The following is a 7,000-nucleotide window of genomic DNA, read 5'->3' as shown; positions in this document are numbered from 1 at the left end:
GTCTCCGTTATAGGGTTGGTGAGTGTGACTGCCCTGTAATCAGGGTGCAAGTCACCTCCCCGTGTCTTTGGAGGGGCATTGAGCTCTTTGTTAAACTGAGCAATGTGACCGCCCTGTATCTGGGGTCCGGGTCTCTGCCCTCTTGCTCATTTGGCTTTACGCCGTGCTCTGCCCCATTAGTCAGCGTGACAACCCTGTAATTAGGGTCCATGTCACAAGCCTCTCTAGGATGGGACATATCGAGCTCTTTGGTACTTTGACAGCTTGACCTTCCTGTAATTCAGGTTATGGTCTCCCCTATTTGGCTAATGCCAGCGACCACCCTGTAATCAGTGCACTGGTTGCATCTCGCTTTTGAAATCTGGGAGATTAGAATCATGTCCATAACATGGGCAGCTTGACCTCCCTGTAACTAGGGTTTGCGTCTCTGAGCCCCTTTGGGTCTCCGTTATAGGGTTGATGAGTGTGACTGCCCTGTAATCAGGGTGCAAGTCACCTCTCCCTGTCTTTGGAGGGGCATTGAGCTCTTTGTTAAACTGAGCAATGTGACCGCCCTGTAACTGGGGTCTGGGTCTCTGCCCTCTTGCTCATTTGGCTTTATGCCGTGCTCTGCCCCATTAGTCAGCGTGACATCCCTGTAATTAGGGTCCATGTCACAAGCCTCTCTAGGATGGGACATATCGAGCTCTTTGGTACTTTGACAGCTTGACCTTCCTGTAATTCAGGTTATGGTCTCTCCTCTTTGGCTAATACCAGCGACCACCCTGTAATCAGGGTACAGGTTGCATCTCGCTTTTGAAATCTGGGTAATTAGAATCATTTCCGTTACGTGGGGAACTTGACCTCCCTGTAACTAGGGTTTGCGTCTCTGAGCCCCTTTGGGTCTCCGTTAACAGGTTGGTGAGTGTGACTGCCCTGTAATCAGGGTGCAAGTCACCTCCCCATGTCTTTGGAGGGGCATTGAGCTCTTTTTTCAACTGAGCAATGTGACCGCCCTGTAACTGGGGTCTGGGTCTCTGCCCTCTTGCTCATTTGGCTTTACGCCGTGCTCTGCCCCATTAGTCAGCGTGACAACCCTGTAATTAGGGTCCATGTCACAAGCCTCTCTAGGATGGGACATATCGAGGTCTTTGGTACTTTGACAGCTTGACCTTCCTGTAATTCAGATTATGGTCTCTCCTCTTTGGCTAATGCCAGAAACCACCCTGTAATCAGGGTACAGGTTGCATCTAGCTTTTGAAATCTGGGGGATTAGAATCATTTGAGTTACGTGGGCCGCTTGACCTCCCTGTAACTAGGGTGTGCGTCTCCGAGGCCCTCTGGGTCTCTTGGCCTCGTGCTGTCTTCACAGCCTGCTGCCAACGACCGCCCTGTAATCAGGGATCCGGTCTTTGCCCTCTAGTCTCTTGGCACTTGGCCAAATGCAGCCACTGCCCTGAATGAGCACCCTGTAAACAGGGTACAGGTCTCATCTGCTACTATTTCTGGCGCTCCCATGAGACTGTGTCCAGAGTTCTGGCCCTTCCAACAGCGCTTCCAACTTGCCTGGAATTCTGCAGCCAAGTCTCCTGCTTTCTACTCACTTCTTGGACTCTTGGAGACCTGACATGCTACTGGTGGTAAAATCCGAAAGGGAGTGTCTGGGGCTGTTTTGGACTAAGTCATTCCAGGCAGTATACCTTGTCACATTGATTTAGGAATACTTGTCAATTAATTCCTTACCCCCCTTCATCATTTTATTCCTCCTGATTTTGTATGGAGGCTGCCTGGTGAAATAATTGTCAAGGGGAAATCTGGAGATTGTGGCTTTAGAGGGGAATGGGCCCAGTAGTTTTCTCACCCAGTGCAGCGTGGGAGGAGCGGGAAATGCTTGTGGAAGTGTCTGAGGACCACAAAGAACTGTCTTGGACCTAAATATCCAGACTGTCTGCAGATGCGGAAAGGAACAGTGTATCAGTAGATTACACTGAGTTTCCGTACGGGACATGGCATTGTCGGTTCTCACTTACACACGCCTTGTGCTCTCTCTCTCTGTTTCAGACATCATGAAGCACAAGTGGAGAAGAAGGAAGTGTCAGGAATGCCACACACAGAGGAGAAAAGAAGATGGAGGAAAAGGAAAGGAACTCTGGGCACAGTAACCAACCTCAAATCAGGCCTCAGGTCATGTAATTAGACTGTAGGGGAATCTCGAGCCTCCTAATATCTTGAGCAGCGTGACCGCCCTGTAAGTTGGGTCCGGGTCTGTGCTATTGTGTCGTTTTGACATTCTGCTCCGTTATCTGGCTATTGAGGGTGACTGCCCTGTAATCAGGGTGCAAGTCACCTCCCTCTGTCTTTGGAGGGGCATTGAGCTCTTTGTTAAACTGAGCAATGTGACCGCCCTGTAACTGGGGTCCGGGTCTCGGCCCTCTTGCTTATTTGGCTTTACGCCGTGCTCTGCCCCATTAGTCAGCGTGACAACCCTGTAATTAGGGTCTATGTCACAAGCCTCTCTAGGATGGGACATATTGAGCTCTTTGGTACTTTGACAGCTTGACCTTCCTGTAATTCAGGTTATGGTCTCCCCTATTTGGCTAATGCCAGCGACCACCCTGTAATCAGTGCACTGGTTGCATCTCGCTTTTGAAATCTGGGGGATTAGAATCATGTCCATAACATGGGCAGCTTGACCTCCCTGTAACTAGGGTTTGCGTCTCTGAGCCCCTTTGGGTCTCCGTTATAGGGTTGATGAGTGTGACTGCCCTGTAATCAGGGTGCAAGTCACCTCTCCCTGTCTTTGGAGGGGCATTGAGCTCTTTGTTCAACTGAGCAATGTGACCGCCCTGTAACTGGGGTCTGGGTCTCTGCCCTCTTGCTCATTTGGCTTTATGCCGTGCTCTGCCCCATTAGTCAGCGTGACATCCCTGTAATTAGGGTCCATGTCACAAGCCTCTCTAGGATGGGACATATCGAGCTCTTTGGTACTTTGACAGCTTGACCTTCCTGTAATTCAGGTTATGGTCTCTCCTCTTTGGCTAATACCAGCGACCACCCTGTAATCAGGGTACAGGTTGCATCTCGCTTTTGAAATCTGGGTAATTAGAATCATTTCCGTTACGTGGGGAACTTGACCTCCCTGTAACTAGGGTTTGCGTCTCTGAGCCCCTTTGGGTCTCCGTTAACAGGTTGGTGAGTGTGACTGCCCTGTAATCAGGGTGCAAGTCACCTCCCCATGTCTTTGGAGGGGCATTGAGCTCTTTTTTCAACTGAGCAATGTGACCGCCCTGTAACTGGGGTCTGGGTCTCTGCCCTCTTGCTCATTTGGCTTTACGCCATGCTCTGCCCCATTAGTCAGCGTGACAACCCTGTAATTAGGGTCCATGTCACAAGCCTCTCTAGGATGGGACATATCGAGGTCTTTGGTACTTTGACAGCTTGACCTTCCTGTAATTCAGATTATGGTCTCTCCTCTTTGGCTAATGCCAGCAACCACCCTGTAATCAGGGTACAGGTTGCATCTAGCTTTTGAAATCTGGGGGATTAGAATCATTTGAGTTACGTGGGCCGCTTGACCTCCCTGTAACTAGGGTGTGCGTCTCCGAGGCCCTCTGGGTCTCTTGGCCTCGTGCTGTCTTCACAGCCTGCTGCCAACGACCGCCCTGTAATCAGGGATCCGGTCTTTGCCCTCTAGTCTCTTGGCACTTGGCCAAATGCAGCCACTGCCCTGAATGAGCACCCTGTAAACAGGGTACAGGTCTCATCTGCTACTATTTCTGGCGCTCCCATGAGACTGTGTCCAGAGTTCTGGCCCTTCCAACAGCGCTTCCAACTTGCCTGGAATTCTGCAGCCAAGTCTCCTGCTTTCTACTCACTTCTTGGACTCTTGGAGACCTGACATGCTACTGGTGGTAAAATCCGAAAGGGAGTGTCTGGGGCTGTTTTGGACTAAGTCATTCCAGGCAGTATACCTTGTCACATTGATTTAGGAATACTTGTCAATTAATTCCTTACCCCCCTTCATCATTTTATTCCTCCTGATTTTGTATGGAGGCTGCCTGGTGAAATAATTGTCAAGGGGAAATCTGGAGATTGTGGCTTTAGAGGGGAATGGGCCCAGTAGTTTTCTCACCCAGTGCAGCGTGGGAGGAGCGGGAAATGCTTGTGGAAGTGTCTGAGGACCACAAAGAACTGTCTTGGACCTAAATATCCAGACTGTCTGCAGATGCGGAAAGGAACAGTGTATCAGTAGATTACACTGAGTTTGCGTACGGGACATGGCATTGTCGGTTCTCACTTACACACGCCTTGTGCTCTCTCTCTCTGTTTCAGACATCATGAAGCACAAGTGGAGAAGAAGGAAGTGTCAGGAATGCCACACACAGAGGAGAAAAGAAGATGGAGGAAAAGGAAAGGAACTCTGGGCACAGTAACCAACCTCAAATCAGGCCTCAGGTCATGTAATTAGACTGTAGGGGAATCTCGAGCCTCTTAATATCTTGAGCAGCGTGCCGCCCTGTAAGCTGGGTCCCGGTCTGGGCTATTGTGTCGTTTTGACATTCTGCTCCGTTATTTGGCTATTGAGGGTGACTGCCCTGTCATCAGGGTGCAAGTCACTTCCCTCTGTCTTTGGAGGGGCATTGAGCTCTTTGTTAAACTGAGCAATGTGACCGCCCTGTATCTGGGGTCCGGGTCTCTGCCCTCTTGCTCATTTGGCTTTACGCCGTGCTCTGCCCCATTAGTCAGCGTGACAACCCTGTAATTAGGGTCTATGTCACAAGCCTCTCTAGGATGGGACATATCGAGCTCTTTGGTACTTTGACAGCTTGACCTTCCTGTAATTCAAGTTATGGTCTCCCCTATTTGGCTAATGCCAGCGACCACCCTGTAATCAGGGTACAGGTTGCATCTCGCTTTTGAAATCTGGGTAATTAGAATCATTTCCGTTACGTGGGCAGCTTGACCTCCCTGTAACTAGGGTGTGCTTCTCCGAGGCCCTCTGGGTCTCTTGGCCTCGTGCTGTCTTCACAGCCTGCTGCCAACGACCGCCCTGTAATCAGGGATCCGGTCTTTGCACTCTAGTCTCTTGGCACTTGGCCAAATACAGCCACTGCCCTGAATGAGCACCCTGTAAACAGGGTACAGGTTTCATCTGCTACTATTTATGGCACCCCCATGACACTGTGTCCAGAATTCCGGACCTTCAAACAGCCCTTCCAGCTTGCCTGGAATTCTGCAGCCAAGTCTCCTGCTTTCTACTCACTTTTTGGACTCTTGGAGATCTGACATGCTACTGGTGGTAAGATCCGAAAGGGAGTGTCTGGGGCTGTTTTGGACTAAGTCATTCCAGGCAGTATACCTTGTCACATTGATTTAGGAATACTTGTCAATTAATTCCTTACCCCCCTTCATCATTTTATTCCTCCTGATTTTGTATGGAGGCTGCCTGGTGAAATAATTGTCAAGGGGAAATCTGGAGATTGTGGCTTTAGGGGGAATGGGCCCAGTAGTTTTCTCACCCAGTGCAGCGTGGGAGGAGCGGGAAATGCTTGTGGAAGTATCTGAGGACCACAAACAACTGTCTTGGACCTAAATATCCAGACTGTCTGCAGATGCGGAAAGGAACAGTGTATCAGTAGATTACACTGAGTTTGCGTACGGGACATGGCATTGTCGGTTCTCACTTACACACGCCTTGTGCTCTCTCTCTCTGTTTCAGACATCATGAAGCGCAAGTGGAGAAGAAGGAAGTGTCAGGAATGCCACACACAGAGGAGAAAAGAAGATGGAGGAAAAGGAAAGGAACTCTGGGCACAGTAACCAACCTCAAATCAGGCCTCAGGTCATGTAATTAGACTGTAGGGGAATCTCGAGCCTCCTAATATCTTGAGCAGCGTGACCGCCCTGTAAGCTGGGTCCCGGTCTGTGCTATTGTGTCGTTTTGACATTCTGCTCCGTTATCTGGCTATTGAGGGTGACTGCAGTGTCATCAGGGTGCAAGTCACTTCCCTCTGTCTTTGGAGGGGCATTGAGCTCTTTGTTAAACTGAGCAATGTGACCGCCCTGTATCTGGGGTCCGGGTCTCGGCCCTCTTGCTCATTTGGCTTTACGCCGTGCTCTGCCCCATTAGTCAGCGTGACAACCCTGTAATTAGGGTCTATGTCACAAGACTCTCTAGGATGGGACATATCGAGCTCTTTGGTACTTTGACAGCTTGACCTTCCTGTAATTCAGGTTATGGTCTCCCCTATTTGGCTAATGCCAGCGACCACCCTGTAATCAGGGTACAGGTTGCATCTCGCTTTTGAAATCTGGGGGATTCGAATCATGTCCGTAACATGGGCAGCTTAACCTCCCTGTAACTAGGGTTTGCGTCTCCGAGGCCCTTTGGGTCTCCGTTATAGGGTTGATGAGTGTGACTGCCCTGTAATCAGGGTGCAAGTCACCTCCCCCTGTCTTTGGAGGGGCATTGAGCTCTTTGTTCAACTGAGCAATGTGACCGCCCTGTAACTGGGGTCTGGGTCTCTGCCCTCTTGCTCATTTGGCTTTACGCCGTGCTCTGCCCCATTAGTCAGCGTGACATCCCTGTAATTAGGGTCCATGTCACAAGCCTCTCTAGGATGGGACATATCGAGTTCTTTGGTACTTTGACAGCTTGACCTTCCTGTAATTCAGGTTATGGTCTCTCCTCTTCGGCTAATGCCAGCGACCACCCTGTAATCAGGGTACAGGTTGCATCTAGCTTTTGAAATCTGGGTAATTAGAATCATTTCCGTTACGTGGGCAGCTTGACCTCCCTGTAACTAGGGTGTGCGTCTCCGAGGCCCTCTGGGTCTCTTGGCCTCGTGCTGTCTTCACAGCCTGCTGCCAAAGACCGCCCTGTAATCAGGGATCCGGTCTTTGCACTCTAGTCTCTTGGCACTTGGCCAAATACAGCCACTGCCCTGAATGAGCACCCTGTAAACAGGGTACAGGTTTCATCTGCTACTATTTATGGCACCCCCATGACACTATGTCCAGA

At 50.2% G+C, this 7,000-nt stretch overlaps 1 long non-coding RNA gene across 1 annotated transcript; it reads left to right on the top strand.

Annotated features, from left to right (window-relative positions):
* Window positions 1–34: 34 nt before the first annotated feature.
* On the top strand, window positions 35–6,987 carry LOC135980381 (uncharacterized). Its single transcript, XR_010597471.1, has 4 exons — window positions 35–1,619; window positions 2,041–3,890; window positions 4,312–5,278; window positions 5,699–6,987. It is a non-coding gene; the product is annotated as an uncharacterized LOC135980381 (long non-coding RNA).
* Window positions 6,988–7,000: the final 13 nt, after the last annotated feature.

The sequence above is a fragment of the Chrysemys picta genome, unplaced genomic scaffold (assembly GCF_011386835.1).
Source record: "Chrysemys picta bellii isolate R12L10 unplaced genomic scaffold, ASM1138683v2 scaf2970, whole genome shotgun sequence".
Classification (NCBI taxonomy): domain Eukaryota; kingdom Metazoa; phylum Chordata; order Testudines; family Emydidae; genus Chrysemys; species Chrysemys picta.
Note: the sequence above shows the minus strand (reverse complement) of the source record. Positions and strands in the feature narration are given on the sequence as shown.